At 35.7% G+C, this 24092-nt stretch overlaps 1 protein-coding gene across 30 annotated transcripts in view; it reads left to right on the forward strand.

The window, feature by feature from the left end:
- Positions 1 to 24092, forward strand: part of Thrb (thyroid hormone receptor beta) — a 384335-nt gene that overhangs the window by 70548 nt on the left and 289695 nt on the right. For 2 of the 30 annotated variants that reach the window (XM_087181449.1, XM_021238673.2), the window contains exon 1: positions 18687 to 23143. The exons of the other annotated variants lie outside the window; for them this stretch is intronic. The gene's annotated coding sequence lies outside the window, so the exon portion shown is untranslated. Of the gene's footprint in view, positions 1 to 18686; positions 23144 to 24092 lie in introns of those variants that run through there. 30 annotated transcript variants of the gene reach the window in all.

Below are 24092 nucleotides of genomic sequence, written 5' to 3' on the forward strand. Positions count from 1 at the left end.
CCTGGAAAGACAGAAAAAAGGAAGACAAAATAAACAAGTTCTCTCTTAGCTTTAAGCTTTACTTAACACTGGGAGTGATGTCTAATGTCTTATGAAGCAAGATCAGGAATTCTCAGTCACTTTTTATTCCTGTAAATACACATTTTCTCTTTATAGTGGTGCTCTTTTATGACTGCAGATTGTGCATCAGTTATCTAGTATATTCCCTGAATTCCCTCTGCTGTTGTCATCAAGATAGTTACTGAGATTTGATGTTTCTGTTTGTTTATTCAAGTGTATTGCTGTATCTTATCATTAGAGATATAACTGCAAGTTCAAATATACTATAGGAATCCAAGTTTTAAAGAATTAAACATCCCAGGGATCTCTTTTGGCTTACTCATCCCTATTTAACCTACATTGTTGGTAAATTTGAAAAAGTTGCCAATTTGATAGCTATCTTGGTACATGTAAATTAATTATGCACTGTTTTAATCTTATATTTTTGATCTTTAGAAAATAGTCAAATTTCATGTCCCTAATTCTTTGAATCATCTTGCCTTTGATTTTAGCATAGAACTATGGCTGTCTGAGCCAGTTAGCTAAGAGGGGTTTTACGAGATGATAATGAGTTCAATGTTGCAGTTTCAGTTAGCTTCACAGAAGAAAAACCCAGCTTCAGAGCAGCAGACTGAATGCTAGCTCTGGCCACCATGCTCAGCCAGTAGCCAAAAGAAAGATGATAACAGAGAATGTTGCCAACTCAGCACTTCCAGAACTATTTCGCCTGGACAAGCAAAGGTCATGTCTCTTTGATGATGACGGGCCTCCGTGTTATATTCCTACCCCTGTTCGCTATAGAAATCCAAGATGAAGAGATTCATTTAGAGCTGCTTTTACAGCCAATGCAGATCACTGAAGCAAAATTTTTTATTTTAGGGTTTTTTTTAATGAATGAATAGGACAGCTGCATTTTTATAAGATATTTACACAACTTTTAATTTTGTTTCTGAATTTGTGATATTAACCATATGTTTGAAGTACAAACATTTTATCCATTCATAAAATCGTTTTCTAATAGTTTTCATAGAAGGATGGGTCATTATGAGTATTAATTTGCCAGCCACTGTGTAGTTATAATGGCCTAATCAAGGAATTTTCTTCACTAGTATGAGAAGACTTTTATATGTATTCAAATGGAGATTTAATTTTACTTGTATTTAATATATATTTTATATCATCAAAGGGCTTTTAACAGGGATCTCTGGCACCAATTTCCTTAATATTAATTTATGTGTAGTACAAAATATAACCACCATGGAAACATCGCCCTTTGCTTCAGTCCTTTAGTTGAAAGACTGTGCAATTCTGCTTTTGAAATATTCCATTGTTCCTGAGGAACTTCCTCTGTAGAATAATGGATGTTCTTAAGCATCAGCCAATTTGGTTTATAATCCCCGTTCGAGCATTAAGACCCATTGATTTCTTTCCATTTTCTTCTGGCCTTTGAATTCTGATTATGCTCGTTGAATCCCAAGTTACATTTTCTTAAGTAGGGAAACTTAATATCTTATATAATGATATTCTTTTCTTATTGCTGTCTAGGTTGTTCCCCTGGCTTCTCAAGAAATCCCTAGGTTTTACCAACAATATTGGTACCATATTCTGGAGATGATATCCAATTTCAGACTCTTCCATTCAAACTGCATTTATCAAAATATGATCCATATTAGAAGTCTATGAAAAAAATAATTTTTAGAAACTTGACTCATCAAAGGTCTCCTAAGCAAATGGAGTCTCAAGTGAATAATAATGGAAAAGCCAAATAGAGCCATGAGTGCAAGCATGTAGAGAGATAATTCCGTGTATTGTCTAATGAATGCAAGAGCATATGGAATCTTGGGATTTGTTTTATAAAAATTGACTTCCATAGTTGCAGCCACATGGGTACCATGGTGTCCCAAATACTACTCTGTTATGTGTGTTGTATTCATAGTCATATTTTTCTCTAAGAATTCTGATATTTTCAGTCATTATTATGTATCAGGCACTAGGATAAGTGTTTTCATGGATTAGTTCATTTAATTTTTTGGAATAGCCCTACGGCATACTAGCTGTTATTATTATTATCATTGTACATATAAGGAAATTAAGAGGTAAAGATTAATCCGTGCCTCCAGGGTGATACAGCTAACACTAACATGTGACAAAACCAGAACTTGAATTAGGTTTGTCTGAATCCAAAGCCTATATCCTTACCTGCTTCTCCATACTGCCTCTCAGGAATCATTATCACAAAGACATGTATTTTTTATTCCAAAAATTATGTGATTCTATTTTTGAATCACTCTTGCTTAAAAAGAAATAAATAAAAATGTTACCTAAATATCTTTCATGTCATCCAAACCTGCGTTCCTACGAATGTAGCTTATGGGTGCTAATTTAACTCAGAGCTGGCCCCTTCTAGTTTTCATGAATCTGTAGCTAGAGATTTGTCCATGTTTTTAGCCACTGAATTCCACTCCCTTTGACATTTTGGGTTCTTACAACATGTTCAATGATATTTTAAAGAATGTAATTCATACCACTTCCTTTAGAAGACTATAAATAAAAAGAGATACAAAGTGTCAAACCGTAATTACACTGTGAGTTTTAGTAACCTCATAAACCACAAGAGTGAAATACCAGAAAAAATTTATTTTCAACTGCTACCATCAAAATCTCATTTGCTGTTCCCATTTTTGCAGCATTGATGGAAGTAATCTAGTCAGGTTGACATTTTTATGGAGGGTAGTTTAATGTTCAAATAAGCCCTGTTTTATTTCATCACTTTTATTTTTTCATGGGAAAGATTTCCTTTCTTTCTCTTTCTCTTTTTCTTCCTCCCTCCCTTTCTCTCCCCTCTCCCTCCCCCCCACTCACTCTTTCTTTCCATAATGATTTGAACTGTGCTATAAACTAAGTTGTTTGGATTATGGCTCCAGTGGACATATCTTAGTTGATATAAAGGTCTTTGCCATAACCACAGTTGATGTTTACAAAAATACAAACCCTTTCTGATTTTTAAATCCTGTTGTATTTCTTAATGCATCTAATCACTGAAAATGTGTCAAAAAGAAAAGGAAGCTTGGTCTCAGACATATGCTTGGCTTTCTGTTAGCAGGAAACAAATGTCCAAATGTAGTTGCACACATGCTCATGCACGTGCTCACACACGTACATACTTGAGTGTGAATCCAAGTGTGAACCTGGTGACACAGTGGCACTTAGAGCCAAATGCTAAGCATATGTCAAAATTTGGTGTGATCACAACAGAATGGTACAATATTGTTTCATTCACTCTGATACAGAAGAAGCCAAATGACAGCAAATCACAAAAAAAATGTCATTCCCTTCTCAGAAGTGCTACTTCTGACTACATGGTGAAAAATAAGATCAATTTATTTCAGTGGGACTTTCTTGTCATTGGTAAATTGATGAATACATTTCTGTTAACCTATAAGAGAAAACAGACTGAAAAATCTTTAATAGTTGAGTCATGTTAGAGAAAATTGCTGATACTTGACTATTTCTGCCCCACAAATCAAAATATGTCTATCACTCATCAGAAATGGCATCAGCAAATTCATATAGTTCAATCTAACATAAAAATATACTTACTGTATTAATTTTTTATATTTTTAAGATATCTTTACATCTTAAACATGGCATTTTAAAATGATGTAAAAAGATATAACTTTAAGGCTGGACCTCACTAATACACATAATGAAACAAATGCCACATATTTTCAAAGTATTAATATCCATGAATTTCTTCATGAGAGCTAAGGGTAAAGTAGTAGTTTGTCATTGGCACATTGTACTAAAACTGAGAAGGAAACTTCTTTCTGAATCTCTTATTACCCCTGGCTAACAGACAAAAATTAATCCTAGGGGAAAGTAAATGGTGATCAAATTATCAGTCTTCCAAGAAATCCTCATATACTGTGTTAGACAGTCACACCTAGATAAAAAGGACTAAAGATTCATGAAGTGGAAATATCATTGGAATTTTCCAGTGCACTAGTTCTTAGCTACCCAGTAAAAGGGTCCAGACCCACTTGAACAATGAGGTATGTTGTATGTGATTTGTTTCTAACGTTTAAAGTACTGAAATAAGCTATTTCATTCTTTCAAAAATTAGAACATTTGAAATTATCCTCCTCAAAATGTTATACTGCCTCAATAACACTTCACATCATAAAAAAGTACACTTTCAGTTGGTGGACCTGGTATTGCTGGTATTGCATATACGTTCCTTGGATCTACGTGTGAGAATGAATCTTACATGAAAACAGGGCCAATGTTTCCTAGCAGAAAAGCAAAGTGCAGATCTAGGCACGTCCTACAACCTTTCCTAGAATCAGCAGAGATTGCTAAATACATAATCAAAAAGCTGATAGTGTGCACAGTCAGCAAAGGGTCATTGACCTGGGAAACATTTCTCTAGGTCATGGCAAGGTTGGGGGAAATGCCTGTGCCACCACTAGAAGACACATTTATCATAACTGGACGCTTATAGTTATTGGACTTTATGTTTCTTTCCTTCCTGTGGGCAGTGCCCAACAACCGCTGCCAAAGTTTGTTTTTTCTGAGCTCAATTTATCTAAAGTGGCCCAGCTCCAGGAGTTGACCTTTTTCTTTCTTTGGATGTGTTAATAACATGGATTAAAGCTCTCTAGTTGGTCTCAGTCCACTGGCTATTCCCACAGACCTAGGAGAAATCTTAGCATAATCTGTTCAATGTTTGCAGGAGAACTTTATTCCATTTTCTATAAGCTGTTATTTGGAGAAGTGGGTGACACCTCACAGTTACCTCCATTTATTAAAAATTTAAATATAAATCTGTCTTTAATTGTTGCTCTTAACTGTATGATCATGATATTTCGCCTCTAGATAGTGGGATAAAGTTATATTATATGTCATTTTCATTATCCTAATTTTATTTCTCTCTTTTATATCTTATAATTTATATAAATTTATAATCTTAATATCAGTAAAGTGTTCCAGGGATAGAAAAATGATGTGGCCATTCCAATTTATTTTTCTTTCATCATAGAGGAAAATATTAACAAAGATAACACTAAATCTCTATAAATCTACCTTAAAAGTTGAAAAATCTCAAGTAAAATACTAGTAAACATTAACAATACTAATAAAGCATGATGCAAAGGGAAGCTTCTTAAAAAACACTATAAATCTTATTACTCTCAATATCTGTCATTGTAACTATCAGTTTACCTGTAGGTTAGATGAGGGCATTTCTATCATCTCTTTAAGTGCCCTAAAAGTACTTGAGTAAATAAATACATATTGCTGATGAGAACTCTTAATGAAATACACATAAAAGTCTAATTACTTAAAATGATAAAGATTTTTTATTTGAAATTAAGATTAAATATCTGCTTAGTTGTTAATTTCTGTATGTATTTCAAAATGAGAAACAAGAAAAGGAATTTAAGCTAATGATTATTTTTTCTAGAACCTAGCAAATATGAAATGAAAGAGAAAAAAGTAAAATGATCAAAAAGAGAAAGTCAAGTAAATCCCTATTTGTTCAAATTAAAAATTTAGAAGAATCAATTCAGAAAAAAAGCTATTAACACTTTGAAGAGTTCAATGTCATCTAATTAAAATTTTTAAAGTGTACTTATTAACTGTTATCAATTATAAAACAAACAGGAAGAACCTTACGTATCACATTAGCGACCTGAAAATAGAAAGTAAATAAGAATAAACATAAAAAGTAATTTATAAGACTACGCGACAAAGTTGTAAAATAATTTGCAAGATTAGTTATGACAGAAAAACATTCTATGCTTATTGACAAAATGAATCAATATATTGGAAATCTAAATCCTCCCCAAAGTAACATTTTTTTTCTGGTACTGGGGATTGAACTCAGGACCTTGTGCCTGTCAGGTAGGCGCAGCACCACTGAGCTACATCCCTGGCCCTTCCCCAAAGTAATTAATTATTTCATGCAATTGAAACCAGAATTAAGGGATTCTTTCATTAATATGCTAAAATAGGGTTTTTTTGTTTTGTTTTGTTTTGGTACTGGGGATTGAACTCGGAGCCTTGTGCTTGCGAAGCTGGTGCCAGAACCAGTGAGCTAAATCCCCAGCCCCTATGATAAAATAGTTTTAAAATTTATGTAGAAGTAGATAGCAAAATAGCCAATAAATTATTAAAATAACACTCTTAAAAAGTTAGGAGCAATTATATTAAAATTTAAGCAATTTGTTACATGAAATGTAAAACTCTAGACAATGAAAAGAACATAAATAAAATGTAAAGCTATAAATGCAATCAGAAAACATCTGCAAGATAAAATATATTGAATATATAAAGGAGTCTTCAAACTATGTAGGCAGAAGATAAACATTCCCATAGAATCCAGGAGACCAAGGGCTAGCAAACTTTTTCTTTAAAGGACAATTAGTGAGTACTTGGGACTTTGCAGGCACCATGTTTAAACTACTAAACTCTGCCCTTGTAGGTCAAAAGTGTCTAAAGACAATGCATAAACAGCTAAGCATGACTGTGTTCTAATAAAACTTCACAAAAATAGGAAGTTGGCCAAATTGAGCCCCATTGGACCATAGTGTGCCAACTGCTGCAGTAGAAATATGATGTGTTCATTGGTGCATTCCAGATACACCTAGAAGCAGGCATGGTATATACAAGATGCTCAACAAACATTGAAAGAACAAATAAATGACTAAAAAGGACAATTTTGAAAAGGAAATTAAAATTACCAGTAAATGTGTAACATTGTTCAAACTCATAATAAAGGAGAGGCACATTAAAACCACGACATAACATTTTCTTACTCTCTCTTTCACAAGGTTGATTGGTCTGTTTGTATTTTCTTTAATGATCACTTATAAGGAATGGGAAAGGAGACATTATCTGAACCCCTGCATGGGTCCTGGTCTCCTGTGAGCCGTGACAGTGCAAGGCTAATTAGAGAATAAAGACAGGAAATGAGACTTAGAGAAAAGGCTGGGTCTTGGGCCTGATCAGTGCTGTGCTAGACAGCAAAAACAAAGGCACTCTGAGCTTGCCACTGTTCCTTGGGTTCATAGAGAGTATCAGATGACTCAGAGGACAGCAGTAACCCTAAATTGACGAAGATGTTATAATCAGAAGAAGTATCAGATAACTGGGGGGTGGGAGTGGTAATCTTACGAGGATGAGGATCTTATGCTGATGAGGATCTTAGGTCGATGAGGAGCTTATGTTGATTAGGATGATGAGATGAGCAAAGACTTTTACAAGGGTAGGTGGGATGAGTTAAGCTATTCGTCCCTCCCCAGGTGAAACCTTTCTCTTTTTGTAATACTACATGGTTCTCAAAGAACTAGGATGTCATGTAATCTTGTCCTTAAGTGTCATAGCATCACAGAACCATTAAGACCTCAGCTGTGACTCGAGGCAAAATGGAATTATGTTTCTGTATGCCATAGCTGGCCTGCAGGCAAGAAGACTATGCCTCATAGAGCCCTAATCATAATTTAATTGTGAAATGATTTTTCCCCTAAATAATGTAGAATGGCTCCTGACACTCACTCTTAGGTATGATTATGATAAAAATTTACACATGTCCTCATATTCTGTTGGTAGGCTTTGTCATTTTTATTTTTAGTTATATGCATTAAAAAAACTGAGGAAATAGTGTAAGAGGATAAGTCTATCCACTCCAAGTCCATATTTATCAACTTACTTAGTCTCACTCTTAAAAACTATTGAGAACTCCAAAACAATTTTATTATTTCTAATGTTAATTTCATTAGAAATTAAAATAGAAAATTTTAAATATGTAATTCATTTAAAATAGCAATAATAGATTCTGTAACATACCATAAATAATATTTTCTATGAAAATGTCTGAATTTTCCAAAGCAAAATAAAATCATTGAAAAATGGCATTGTTTTATAATTTTGAAAGTCTCTTTAATGCCAAGTAGATTCTTATCTACTTCTGCATGCAGTATATTCTGATATGCTTTTTTGTTGAAGTATACAAAGAAAACAAATCTTTAAACAGTTATGTAGCTGGAAAAGGGAAGAGTGTTAACATTTTCTGATAACTAGAAATTCTGCTTTGATACTACACCAAAACTCAAAGGTGGTAGTTGTTTAGGGTTTTTTGGTACCGGGGATCGAACTCAGGACCTTGTGCTTGTGAAGCAGGTGCGGTACCACTGAGCTAAATCCCCAGCCCAAATAGTAGTTTCTTAAATAGTATTTGTGATGTGGAGTCTGAAACCTTACCATTGACCTTTTTATACTCTAAAACCCATTTATCTTGCACTTCCAGTGGATCTTTCACCCATACATGATTTTTGTTAACACCATGAATTGATTGGAAAATAATTGATCTCCTGAATCATTTAGGTCTTCCAGATGTGGATATATTTAATTATACAAAATTCTACATTCTATTATTACATCTCCATTGATCCCCAAAATGTTTTTAATTGTTGTGAATCTGTAAATCCAACCTGATGCTTCATCACAGACATTCTTAAGTGAAAATGATTTGTTTTATTTTGCTACAAATGTGTGGTTTACTGCAAGAATAAAATGACTACTCATACAGATGGTACCATTGTCCTGACTTGTGCCAGTTTTACCTGGTATTAAGTTTACCATCAGTGCAAAAGTTAGCACAGTGAAAAAAACAAAATAATGTCTTCATATTATTATGAAAATTGTTATTAGTCTCCCAGAGGTTGGTCTCAGCCACATTTTGAGAACTGTGTCATAGACTTGACAAGTGTCAACGTTTTAACTTATCTGTTTCAAAACTACTTGCAAATTAAATATTGTGGGTCCAGCTAAAATTTCTACACCTCTTTCACAATCATCTTTTCCAGAGATTAACCTCTGGATTGAAATAAGTGTATTTTTTCTGTACATGGTTTTGTACTTCCCCTATGGATGTAAACACCCACTACAGTATCTTTTTAATTTTTTAAACATTTTAGATAAGTGATTCCATTCTGTGTATTTGCTTACACAAGATTTTTTCATTTGACATTATGCCATTATGTTTTTCACAGATCTATGCTAATACATATAGATCTAGTTCGTATATTTTAAATTCTATGTGATATTTATTTCCTAATTGTTAGATAAACTATTTAGATTGTTTCCAATTTTTCATTATTGTATTTCCTTAAACAAGTTCCCTGTAGGTTGTTAATTTTCTTATCCCTATTGTCAAGTCATCTTCAAAATGGCTTTATCAATTTATAATTTGGTGTCATTCTAACTTTTTACTCTCTCTAGGATATATTTGGCAGTATATATCAAGTACTTCAAAAGAAGGCATAATTTTTTATCTAGAAATTCCAACTCTATGAGTTGGCCATAAGGTCATTTGGGCATCAGTGATGAAACACAGATTTTTGTACAATTATTTATTATTTATAAAACTGAAAACCTAGATAAGAGCTGCTAAATATTCAAAGATAAATGACTAGTAAATGTAAGGGTCAGTAAGATAAAATGTGATATCTTTTAATGGGCTACTCTATAGTCCTATATGCTAATTTTATTGAAATAGTACATGTTATTTTATATAACTGAATTTACCTAAATGAGTTACAGGCAGACAGATAATTTTTTTTCTGTGTATATATTTTTTTCATTATCTAATTTTTTACTGAGAAACATGACAAAGAAGAGAGGAAGTAGGAGGAGGAGAAGGAGAAGAAGGAATAATAACTGCAAGGTATATTTAGAAACCTCATTCCAAACTAAATGTTAGGTCAGGCCAAAAAAGTAAGGAGCAGATCTGAAATTTAATACTGTAGAGAAGTCATGTGAGAGCTTGTTACCACCTCTAGAGACTTTGATTAGGTGAGACTGGAGATCAGCAACATCTTGAAATGTGTAGACCTCACATCTAAGAAATTCTGACTTAAGAACTGGTAGCCAATTCCATCTGACCTGTCTGCATTGATGGAAAATGAGACATAATTTTCAATGTTCAGTAGGGAAAAGAAATAAACAATGGCTGGGGAAAGTTCTAGTGGTGTATCTCCTCACAGCGGCCTGGAGCCTAGGACAGGAGCTTCCATGCCACATAGCAGGGCAGGAAGGAGTTCTCATGCCCAAAACCCTGCCCTAGACTTTACTGTCCTTTCCTTGGCTTAACTTGTCTCAGACTTTGCTTTCTTTTCCTTGACTTTGGCAGTTTGCCATAAGCAGGCAAGGTAAAGCCTGCAGGTGTGGCTCAGGCGTGCACCCTCAGTTTTCTCCCATCCTCCCTTCCCCTCTTCTCTAGCACCTCATTCACTTCCCCTGTTGAGCAGAGCTTCTTAAATTGAAGCATCAGAATCTTGGGTGAGCCCCTGTCCCAGACCTTCTGGTGTAGGGCCCAGGAATTTACCTAAAAATGAGCACCTAAATGATACTGAAGCTTCTGGTTCACAGACTATACTCAATGAAGTAAAGTGAATCAGTCTCACTGGAGAGAGCCACCCAACACAAGGAGGCTGAGTCATAAAGTGTTTTACATTAGAATTGAGAAATGCAATAAACACACCAGAAACTATTCTCATTAGGAAGTTAGGCAGAGTTACTGTTAGATATGGTGGCATTTGGTAGTAATACTGTTTCTTGTGCTGGTAATAATAGCAAAGACAACATAGAAATAGTAATAAGAGTAAGATTACTAATGAAATAACAGTAACAAAACTAAGGATGATTTTTGCTCTCAGTATTTTGGCAAACTCATGAACACAATCTTCCTGGAAAAGAAGACAAGATTTTAGATGTAAAAAATGTTGTGAAATCACAAATTTCAAAAATATCTCTTTAAATGGATATGTTACATTTTCAATGAAAGCAAGGACTTTAAAAACATAGCAGACTTTATGATGCAGAGAAAGCTGTTTCTTTTCCTCCTGCAGGGTATTATTTATCTTTGGCTAATAGCTTCTGCCAAGCCATTTTTATAGGCTCACATGTTATCAAAAGTGTTTTTATTGCTCAATCTAACTACTCCCTTTCTCAACCCATTGCATTAATCCTGCCTTTAGAGGCCAAGTGTAAACTGACGTCTAGATAAAAGATATGTTTTTTAAAAACATACCATTTGTGTTTTTCCTTTTTGTGTTAGATTATGAATACAGTAATTGGCGGTTAATGAGATGTAAGTGCTGTAGTCTAAGACACTTTAGGTTATTCATGTCTCTGCACCATTTTCATCTGGCTTTCATTTTCCAAACACCAGACCTGTAATTATGCCAGAATTTATCCAAGCCAGAGAGTATTTTGTTTTTCCTTATTACTACCTACAGAGCATAAGGTTGTAAAAAATGTTGGACTTGCAAAACCATTTTTACCCCACCACTACCACTGAACATTTGGGGAGGAGCCCAATACAATAAAATTAAAGGTGAACAATTCATAGCTTTGAGAGTTTGCAGAAACATCTTGAATGCATCTGGGCTCTGTTTGGCTTTAGTATCTGCCATATTTTGCAGGTGAATCAGCTAAAGTTTTAAAAAATCAAATATGTATGGTTTCTAGGATTCAAACTGGAGATAGGTCTGACCACAAAACTAGTAATGTTATGTCTTATTTGAGGTTTTTGGGCACCTGTCTTTGCCTCTCTGCATGTTTTTTCACTACATTTGTGCTGGTATTGCCAGTCTACCTTGAACTCTTTCGTCATCTGCCTAAGTGTTTTTCATAATGTTCTAAGAAGTTTTCACTTGTATTTAATTTGCACAGTATCTTTCAGTGACTGTGTCCTTGCTGCAGATATTTTGATGTGCTAAACTTGCACACATACCTGAACTAGGAAGACAGATGCATTTTGTTTTGTATAAAAACATCCAACCCACATGCTTACATTGAGAATGCCAGTCTTTGTTCCCACTCAAGTGTTAATCTTTCTAAATATGTCCCTTCCCCTGAAGGACATCCAGAAGGCAGTAACTTATTAGAACCACGGGTTCAGATTACAAATGTGTTTGGCTAGCTCAGTGTTGGAGTTCAAATTATCTTGAAATTAGTTTAAATATTTGTGCAGGAACAGTGATTAGTTTACTGACGTGTTGCCGTATAATTATCCATTAATAACCACGTTGGCTATGATCATTAACTCTTGGGCTCCAATGAGCTCTCAACAAAGGTAATACCCTTTAGGGTTTGGAGCTATCCTGTGGTGTGTTTATCCTAGAACTTGGAATGTTGGCTCAGAAAATGAATTTTGGAAACTGATTTTTAGAAATGTATTTCGTTCTTTGAGCAGAAGGTTGAAAAGAAAGCTCTGATGAAGTAACAGCCTCCTCTACCCTCAGCCCCCTCTGTTTTTTTTGTAGTAACTATTTCCTGTCTGTCACATTTTCACTGGAGACCACCAGGGCTGTATAGGGGGAAAAATGATGGTTTGGGTCAGAATACCTGGGATTTAATTCTGGGTTTGTCATTGAATTCATGACCTTAGACAAGTCATTTAATTTCTCTAGTGTTGGTTTCTATAAACAAGAAAGTGACATTTCATTCCTAAGCTGTTTTCCAGCCAGAAGTCTGTAGAATGTGTGCATTCTGCCAAGAGAAGCTAAACTAGCTAAAAGACAAGCCATCAGTGTGTGGATTACACAGCCTCTTGCCTTGAATTTCTTACCTATTGACAGGGGCATGTTCCCCAACTGCAACCTCACACCACAGACCTGACCTCAGAAGGGTTATGTGCCTGGTTTAAAGCTTTGCTGTCACCATCTTGCAATTCTTAGTAATAGTTTCTGAACAAGGGCTATGCATTTTCATTTTGCTCTTGCAGGCAAATTATATAGCTAATTATGTCCTTTGATAAGACATTTCTTTTTGGTACATCTACCAATTGAAAAAAAGTCATAACCCCAAATGATCACTCTTTGCCACCAATGTATGAATATTGACAAAATTATATACATTAATAATTTGGGTCATTATTATTGATCTGAGTGTTTTATTGCTGGTATTTTCATTCTTCCATGCTTCCTTGACCAATTTTTAAAGTAAGAGTTAATTACTGGTATTTATCAAAAAGTATTTTGAGACTCTCCACTCAACAGTATTTTCTCCTTTGCTACATAAGCAATTATAGTATAGAACAGAAGGTATGTTTGGCTTTCGGTTATCATTTTGTTGTACATTTCTGTTTTGCTGCTGAAACTGGGATTAATTATGACAGGTTGACCATCAGAGAGAATTATTCCTTAGTTTGATGCCACCAGTAGAGAAACTTTTCTCTGTGTGTAATGTGGTTGCAGCTGGTTTGTTCACACCGCATGTGTTCCTTCCCATTTGAAAGAGCCACCAGGTCTATGAGGGGCAAATTCAGTATAAAAAATGGATTGTTAAAGGTGCTAAAATGTGCATTCATGCAGGGGTCAGTTTAATTATGAATGTTAACACTGATAAAAATTACTGAGTGACTGGCAGAGGAGGAGGCTTCTGGGCCGATGTACCACCACTCCCGCCACAGAGGAAGTGAGCTGCACAGGTGCCAGCAGCGACCCCCCCTCCCCCTTCGAAATGAGAAGACACATAAACAAGCCTCAAAATCAGACTTCAGATCACTTACAGCAACCCCAAAGAGAAACGAGATGGAACACTCTGATACTCAACCACCTGGACTCCCTGAACTGGCAACAAAAGAGGATCTGAAAAAAATGAAATCAGAACTAATTTCTCAGATAACAGCAGAGATTGTGCCCATAGTGTAAGACATGATTAATAAATCTGGAGAGGACACAGATAAAAAAAATAAGAGGAGCTGAGGATCATGATGGAATCCCAACATGGAAAACAAATGGAATCCATAAAACAGATGCAAACAGATTTCCAGGAGATTAAAAACTCCATTGAAGGTCTACACAGCAGAATGAGCCAATTTCCTCAGAATGAGGACAAAATTTCAGATATAGAAGATAAGATTGCAATTAGTGACCAGGAAAAGAAAAATTTTTTTAAATTGTAAGGGACCATGAGAAACCAATCCAGCAGCTGCTAGATGATGCAAAAAAGAATAACATAAGACTGATTGGAGTCAGTGAAGAAACAGGAGAGAGTACAGGTGACATAAAAAACTGTTCACAGAAGTGATGGCAGAAAACTTCCCATGCAGGGGAAAAGAACTTGACATACAGATAAGTGAGGCATATAAGACTCCAACTAACCTTGATCAAAAAATATCTACACATAGGCATATAATTGTTAAGATTCCGGAAACCCAACAGAAGAACAAAGTTCTACAAGTAGTTAGAGAAAAGAAACAAATCACATACAAAGGAAAGCCCATCAGATCACAGCAGACTTCTCACTGCAAACCCTCAAAGCAAGAAGAGCTTGGAGTGATGTATTCCAAGCCCTGAAGGAAAACAGCTTCCAACCCAGATTAGTGTACCCTACAAAACTATCTTTAAAAGTTGAGGGAGGAATAAGACACTTTCATACAAAGAGAACCTTAGGAACTTCATGAATACCAAACCAGCACTCCAAAAAATTTTAGACAATATCCTGGAAAAACACAACAAGGATCACAATCCCAGGAAGCCCAGCAGAATGAATCCATCAGGCACGACAAGAAATTAAATGCAAAAAGGGAGAATCCAACAATAAGAAAAAGTCATGACAATGATAAGGCAATACATATCAGTTATAACCATCAATGTTAATGGTCTCAACTCACCAATCAAAAGAAACGGACTGGAAGAATGGGTCAAGAAACAAGATCCAACAATATGCTGCATATAAGAAACACACTTAATTCAAAATGAAACTCATAGACTGAAAGTGAAAGGATGGAAAACAATATTCCATGTGACAGGAACCCGAAAAAAAGCAGGAGTAGCTATTGTTTTTGCAGATCAACTGGATTTCAAACCAACACTGATTAAGAGAGACAAAGAAGGACACTACATCCTTGTAAAGGGAACACCCCAAGAGGAAGAGATGACAATTATAAATATCTATGCACCAAACACTAATGCACCCAACTATATAAAACAAATACTAACGGACATGGAAAATCATATAAGCACTAATACAATAGTAGGGGGGGACCTCAATACCCCACTGTAACAAATAGATCAACTAGACAAAAAATAAGCAACAAAATACTAGAACTCAGTCAAACTCTTGAACAAATGAACTTAACAGATGTTTACAGATTGTTCCACCCCACAAAATCAGAATACACATTCTTTTCAGCTGTACATGGGTCATTCTCCAAAATAGACCACCTACTCACTCATAGAACATATTTAAGTAAGTGCAAAGGAATTGAAGTTATCCCCTGTATACTGTCAGACCATAGTGCGATGAAATTGGAGATCAATAGCAAAAGAAACCATAAGAATTTCATAAACACATGGAACCACGTGGAAATTGAACAACACACTTCTGAATAACCAGTAGGTCACAGAGGAAATTAAAGAAGAAATCAGACAGCTCCTACAATTAAATGACAATGCCAATACAACATATCGGAACATGTGGGACACAATGAATGCAGTCTTACAAGGGAAATTCATAGCAGTGAATACTCATATTAGGAAAAGAGAGCAAGCCCAATTAAACAACCTGATGCAGAACCTCAAGCTTCTAGAAAAAGAAGAACAGGCCAAACCCAAAGCTCATACAAGGGAGGAAATTATAAAGATCAGAGCAGAAACTCCAATCCAGTGGAGACTAAGAGAACAATACAAAAAATCAATGAAGCCAAGAGTTGGTTCTTTGAAAGAATAAACAAAATTGACAAACCCTTAGCCAACCTTATCAGAAAAGAGCAAGAAAAGGCCCAAATCCATGCAATTAGGAATGAAAAGGATGAAATTACAACAGACCCAGCAGAAATCCAGAGGATCATCAATACCTACTTCAAGAACCTATACACCAGTAAGATGGAAAACACAGAAGAAATGGACAGATTCCTAGATAAATATGAATTACCAAAGTTGAACGAAGAAGACCTAAAAATTCTAAACAACCCAATATCAATCAATGAAATTGAAAATGTAATTAAAAACTTATCAACTAAGAAAATCCCGGGTCCTGATGGCTTCACTGCTGAATTCTATAAGACATTTAGAGAGGAACTATTGCCACTACTGTTTAAACTCTTCAGTGAAATTGAAAAGAAAGCAATACTCTCAAATTCATTCCTGGAAGGAAACTTCACTTTGATCCTCAAAGCAGAGAAAGACCCAACCGAAAAGGAGAACTATAGGGCAGTCTCACTAATGAACATAGATGCAAAAATCCTTAATAAGATACTGGCAAATAGAATGCAGAAGATCATCAAGAAAATCATACACCCTGATCAAGTGGGATTCATCCCAGGGATGCAGGGATGGTTCAACATATGCAAATCAATTAATGTAATACACTATATCAATAGAGCCAAGGAGAAAAACCATATGATCATCTCAAAGATGCAGAAAAAGCATTTGACAAAATCCAACATGCATTTATAATAAAAACCCTACAAAAAATTGGAATAGATGGTCTCTACCTCAATCTGATAAAAGCCATCTATGAAAAACCAATAGCCAATATCATACTAAATGGGCAAAAACTGAAATCCTTCACACTAAAATCTGAAACAAGACAAGGATGTCCACTATCACGACTCCTGTTCAATATAATTCTGAAAACAGCCACAGCAATTAGACAAGAGAAAGAAATAAAAAGAATAAAGATAGGAAATGAAGAAGTCAAATTGTCATTATTTGCAGATGGCATAGTACCCTACAGAGAAGACCCCAAGAAATCCACCAAAAGTCTTCTAGACTTAATAACCAAACTCAGTAAAGTAGCTGGATACAAGGTCAACACACAAAAATCAATAGCTTTTCTGTACATGAACAGCAGGCTCACTGAGAGAGAAATAGGGCAAACAATTCCTTTCACAATAGCATCCAAGAAACTGAAATACCTAGGAATCAACCTAACAAAAGAAATCAAAGACCTTTTCTCTGAAAACTATAGCACTCTGAAAAGAGAGATTGAAGATGATATCAGAAAGTGGAAAGACATCCCGTGCTACTGGGTAGGAAGAATCAACATAGTGAAAATGGCCATACTTCCATAACTGCTATATAGATTCAATGCAATCCCAATTGAAATTCCAGCAGCATACTTCACGGACCTGGATTACACAATTGAAAAATTCATTAAGAACAAGAAGAGATCTAGAATAGCAAAAGCAATCCTAGGCAACAGAGACATGGCAGGGGGTATCACAATCCCCAACTTGAAACTATAGTACAAAGCTACTGTGATAAAAACAGCATAGTACTAGCAAAGAAACAGACCCGAGGACAAGTAGAATAGGCTAGAAGAGGGAGAAACAACTCCAGACACACTCAGCCACCTCGTCTTCGACAAAGTAGCCAAACACCCTCATTGGAGGAAAGATAGACTCTTTAATAAATGGAAAAATTGGGTTTCAACTTGTTAAAGATTAAAACTAGACCTATATCTCTCACCATGCACTGAACTAAAATCGAAATGGATTAAAGATCTAAATATTAAAACAGAAAACCTGAACTGGCTGGAACACAGGTTAGGTAGAACTGTTGAAGACATTGGTGTAGGAAAAGATTTTATGAACAAAACCTCAGTTGCCTGTGAACTAGCACAAACAATCAACAAGTGGGATCTCTTCTTATTAAAAATCTTCTGCACAGCAAGAGAAACCACCAACAGTGTGAAGAGACAACCCAATGTGGGAAAAAATTTTCACCTGCTGTTCCTCAGACAAAGGTCTACTATCTCAAATCTATAAAGAACTTAAAAAGATCAGACCTCCCAAATGTAAAGACCCAATCCAAAAATAGGCATCTGACATGAACAGACATTTCTCAGACAAAGAAGTAGAAATAGCAAATAAGCATATGAAAAAATGTTCAACATCACTGGTCATTTGAGAGATGCAAATGTAAACAACACTGAGATTCCACCTCACTCCAGAAAGAATGGCTGCTATCATGAAATCAACCAATAACAAATGCTAGTGGGGCTATGGGGAAAGAGGAACCCTGCTCTACTGCTGGTTGAAGTGTAGACTGGTGCAACCACTGTGGAAATCAGTATGGAGATACTTCAAAGAACTAGGACCGGAAGTCCCGTTTGACCCAGCTATTCCCCTGCTGTGGATCTTCCCCAAAGAATTAAAAGAATCATACCTCAATGATATATGTGCATCTATGTTCATAGCAGCCCAATTTGTAATAGCTAAAGTGTGGAAACAGCCCAAATGCCCATCAACTGGAGACTGGATTAAGAAAATGTGTTTTTTTAATAAAATGGAGCACTACTCAGCCATAAAAAATGAGAAATTAGAGACATTTATAGCTAAATGGATGCACATTGAGGTGATACTCTTAAATGAAATAAATAGGACACACGTGTAAATATCAAGTAGTTTCTCTTGTGTGAGAAACTGAAAGTGTAAATAAGGATTAAAATGAATAATTGATAATATGAAATAGGAAGAAAAGGTGCAGTGGGGTAGAAGTGGGAGGGGTAGGGGAAAGGAAAGAAGGGAATGGAATTAATATGAGAAAATGGAAAAAAGGGAAAAAAGTCTTTTTAGATAGGGAAGAATGGAAGGGTTGAAGGGAGGGCAGGGGAAGGGGGAAAAATAAGAACCAAGAGAGATTATGTAAAAGTACAAATTTCCAATGATGAATGTCATTATATTATATACCTAAAATGTACCAATAAAGTAAAATTTTTTTAAAAAATCACTCAGTGACTGCAAGGAATATGTACCTTCTTGGCTTATACAATGATGTTGTATGCCAAAGGATAAAAGAATTAAAAAGATGTAGCTAAGGGTTTCTATGTATCTATTGATGGCTGATGGGCTTTCACGTTATGGATCTGGTTTCAGAAATTTGGAGTAAATATGTAAGCAGTCATATAGTTAAATTGCATATCACATCAATGACTATAAGTTGCTTTAATGGGCTGTGTGGGGTTGTCTATTTCAAACTAATCCTCAGACTTTTTCTTTTGCAAACCCAGTGTTCATATGTTCTAAAATTCTACCTTTTTTCCCTCAGTTCATAAAATTTTATTCCACTTACTTAAAGATTGATTGTAGCCAACTTTTATTATATTATAAATATCTGTGGCTGGGGATATAGCTCAATGGTTCTGCCTCCTGCCCTCAAGCTCAAGGTCCTGAGTTCAATCCCCGGTACAAAATTATATATACATATATATGAATGTTTTAAAATACTTAACTAGTGTTAATCCTTCATAAAGGAACTCTGTATGTTGAGATTTGATAATCTGTATGTTGAGTTGAAGTGGCTCCCCTGGCTCCTGATTAGGAAGCACATCTTTTTTCTGTTTTAAATTCCATAAAATGGTATTTTGATTTACAGTTGTGCGTAAGAATAGCAAAGAAAGGATTGGTAAGTTTAAAAATGTAATGCAACTGGTTATTGAGTAATATTTTATATCTGGTATTGATAAACAGGAAAGAGTAATCACGTTTCCATTTATGGATTCTCTGTATCCAATGCATTGCATTGTTCCAGCAGTAAATTCGTAGTTTTGAAACTGTGATGTTTAAGATGAAAAGAATCAAAGTGAAAATAGTCAAGTAATTTGGTAAATGCTTTGGTTCCCTGGATTTTATTCAGAATACCTTTTTGAATTTTCTTCAAAGATTCCAAAGTTAGGGCCATAGAAATCAGAATACACAGTTTAGCTATGAAAAGTGGAAATGAGAGGTTCAAATGTAGAGTCCACCTAGGGGTGCAGAGTGTCCCTCCTCTGTAACCTGCAAAGGCTTTCAGCAGTTTTCAGTGCCTTCCCACAAGTCTTGGTCTCTCCTGTGATGTGACCTCAGAGGTGCCCACTGGCATTACAGTGCAAACTGCCAGCAAGCGTCTGAGATGACTCCTCACTTCATAGAGGTCATCTATTGAGGCAGAAGGCAGAATCACTCATGGAAGGAAGTGAGCACTATGGAATTTTACTTCTCAAAGGCACACTCAATCTTTTCATCCTTTGCTGAGCACTGAAATCTCCTGGGCAAGGAAGACATTCTATGTAGGGTGTGACCCAGGTACTGGGACTATAAAAGCTCCCCAGATGACTTGGAGGGCCACTCGTGGCTAAGAACCAAGTTCTATAGTGAGGCCTATTTTGAAAAATAAACTTCTCATGTGAGCAATACGGAGATGTAATTCATATACATACCTTTCATCCACTTGAAGTGTACGACTCAGTGGAGTTTAGTATATGAACAGAGTTGCATCACCATCACCAGAATCTATTTAGCACTCTCATCACCCCCAAAAACAAATCCATAGCAGGTTATTCCCAATTTCTTCCACTCTGCCCCACTCTAGGCAAGCACTAATCTATTTTCTATCTCTATAGGTTTGCCTACTGGGGACATTTCATATAAATGAAACCATATAATTCTACATTTTGTTTATCGATTTACCAATTGGTAGGTGTTTAGGTTGTATTACTCTGAGCTATTATGAATAATGCTGCTTCAAATGTTTGAGTAGAAATGTTTGTATGAGCATATATATTCATTTCTCTGAGGTATATATCTAGAAGTGAAATTGTTGGGATATATGTTTAACTTTTAAGGAACTACCATACTGTTCTGCAAAACAGCTGACCATTTGTACTACCATCAGCAGTGTAGAAAGGTTCCACATCCTTGCCAACTTTCACTTTTATTTGTCTTTTTTATGATAACCATCCTTATGGGTATAAAAATGGCATCTCATTATGGTTTTGATTTGCTCTCTTTGGCAGGACATGCATTATGGTTTTGATTTGCATTTCCCTCTTGGGTAAAGATGTTGATTTTTTTTTTTATTCTTATTGTCCATTTGTGTTTTATCTTTGAAGAAATTTTTTTTTATTCTTTGCTTATTTTTTAGCTGGGTTATTTGTCTTATAATTGAGTTTAAGAGCTCTTTAGGTACTTTTGGTACAAATTCTTTACAAAATATGTGATTTGTAAATATATTTTTAATTCTGTGGATTGTCTTTTCTCTTATTTTGGAGGTTTCACTAAAGCACAAAAGTTTTAAATTTTTGTGAAGACAAATTTATGTTTTCTATCTTGTGCATTCAGTGTCATTTCTAAAATGGCTTTGTGTAACCCAAAGTTGTGAGATGTTCTCCTATATTTTCTTCTAAGTGTTTTATAGTTTTAGCTGTTACATGTAGGTCACTAATTCATTTTGAGGAAATTTTCCTATATGATGTGAGGAAGGGTTCCAGCTTCATTCTTTGACATATAGATATCCTGTAGTAAATGTTTGCAGTGCCATCTCACCGATAGTTAATATCTTGCTGAAAGTTGACTGTGTGGTCAGCTTCAGAGGGGGACAGAAGGTGCACCAATGTCAATAGAATCCTAGAGAGTGCCAGCTTATTTCTGACCTTCTCAAGCAGTATAATGGTGCCCATATACTGCTTGAGAATCTAAACACACTGGGAACTATCAAGAACACATTCCACAGCCTTTGTTTAGTAAGCTGAGGTTTCCCTTTTGGAGGAGGGGTTAGGAATTGAGTAAAAAGTGACATTAATTACTAAAGATTTCCGAAGGAATTGAATTGCCTTTACTGTACTAATTCACACAAAGATATTTAAACTACAGTGTGAGCTATAAGTCAAGAAGTATGTTGCTAAATGCTGGAGTAAAGTTTTGATGATGTTTCACTGTTTTATGCTTCACTTGTGTTATATAAGGCTTATATCTAGATGTCCCCTCAAAGCCTCATGTGGTCATAGGTGGAACTTTTTGGAAGTGGCTGGATCTAGGGTGTGTGATGGTAGGGTCAAGGATGTGGTGCTGGGATTGATTCATGGTGCAATATTAGGATTAAGGCTGCTCTACCCTGGGTGGGAGTGCTACTTGCCCTAAGGGTGGGTAGCCTGGATAAAATATAAGGGACAGAAAGCGGGCCACTGCTGGTTGCTAATGGCTTACTGCCTTCTACTTGCCATGAACAATTTCTCTTCTGTGATGCCCCTCTTCCATGCCACCCTGCCTTGGAGCCAGGCAAGTATGAACAGAAACCTCTACAAACTATGAGCCAAATAAACCTTTTCTCCTTTAGTGTGAATGCCGTGTATTTTGTCTCAGCAATGAGAAAATTAACTAAGACAACCTGTTAGAAAGATCTGTTCTAAAACTTATAAGTCTGAAATTACTTCAGATTAATTCAAACTGCTTCAAGTTAATTTCAGAAGGGTATGAAACTGTCTCCTGTGGAATTTCTTATGAACAAATAAATCATATCCCCATGAGCTGGTTGAGTAAAATATGGGCCAATATAGAAGGTTGTGTCATTCATACTCAGAGTTCTGTGCTGCTGTGGGGTGGCAGGTAGGACTAGGAACAAATTCCACCAGTAAGTAGGGAAACTCCATCGGTCAAACCACCAGCCTGAGAGCCCTAGGTTAAGAACAAGTCAGGTCATTCCCTCTCTTTAGCTCTAAAAGAGGTGATTCTCATGCCAGTAATTTTGTCTCTCATGGTCTCTGTGCTTTAGGGAGCCATATAAAAACTTCCATCACATATCATAAATTGCCCAAGTAAATACACTTATCTCAAGAAGGTAGCAAGGAAAATGTGTATAATATTTTACATACCTGAGTCCAAATCCAGGCTCTACTACACAATTTGGGTGATTTTTCAGTGAATTATTTAACTTCTTTGAACCTCTTCTTTTTCTGTTATGAAAATAAGAAAATATATATTGAAGATCGTTGGATTAACTGGCCCAGGTTGTGAGTTTAACATAGTCTATCCCTCTCCATTTCAAAAACAAAGATATGGTGACCTCTTATTTTTAAAGCTCATTTTTAGAAAGAATCTTGAATCCAAAGAATTAAAAGAGCCTTAGCAAATATGAAGGTTGGATTTTGTTTGGATGCAATGATACAGATCTCCCATATCATTCTGTTCCTTCAGTGGCCCAGGTTTCTTGGCAAACTACAGGATCTCACTTCATGATGGGGTCTTCCTGCCACCCCAAAGAAAACATCACTACTGTCTATTATTTTGGTGATCTATCAGCATTCCAGCAAAGTATCCAGCTGTTTGAAACAGCAGGTATTTATTTTCTTTGGTTTAAGTATGCAAAGATGAAACGTAGCTGCCTCTTTTTGGAAACAGTTTCTTGTTTATGTCATTTGGTTAAGTTATGAATTGGAATGTATTTTGACCTAAGTGTGCACTGATGACTCCCAGGTGCCCCTAGAACTTGTTTATGCAGGTAATAATGGTCCACAAAGCTGACCCTAAGTCCAAACTTTCCTTAAATGCATTTTTTGAAAGATTAATTGTTCAGCAGGAGTATTTGTGTGACTGTTGGTAGGAGGGAGCCTTCTCAAGACAAGTGTGTGAGGCTCTGGTCAAAGGAAGCTGCTAAGAGGTCTTGGAGGGCTTGCTTCAAGTGACAGTGGATGACTAATCCTCTAAGAACTTCCATTGTCTCTTCACAATATGGAAATACTGAGCTTCTCTTCTATGTGCCTCCCTGAAACGTCCTGAAGATAAGCACAATAACAGGCGTGGAAGGACTTCTCTCTGAGGACAGTTTAGACATTTATATTCACCTGGAATTCAGTCCAATTTTACTACCAAAAAAAATTTAATAGTTTTCTCAATGATTCTCTAACAAAAATTGGTATTCCCAATGAGTAGGCATGAAAGAAAACATTAATCCAATAAGGAATTTAGCATGTGTTTATATTAGGCCACATGATCATATATGTCCTTTTCAAAACTGTGTGGATATAAATAGAGATAATTTTAAAATAAACTAGTCACAACAAGAGAGGGGAATAGAGAAGTATATAAATTTTAAGCAAAAAATGTTCCAAATCTATGAAAATCTTTTCTGGAATTTGGCCTGATATAAATAAATCTAAACATGTAAGAACCAGTGTTATTCATATAACTATAAATATGTAAAGACTAAAGTATTTGGTTTTTGAAATGCAGTTAGTTATAACTTAAGACTTATTCAAATACAATACTGGTTCCTGCTGAGTTCAGT

Source organism: Heterocephalus glaber, unplaced genomic scaffold, assembly GCF_053883595.1.
Source record: "Heterocephalus glaber isolate CG9 unplaced genomic scaffold, H.glaber_assembly_v1.0 deba00001472, whole genome shotgun sequence".
NCBI lineage: Eukaryota > Metazoa > Chordata > Mammalia > Rodentia > Bathyergidae > Heterocephalus > Heterocephalus glaber.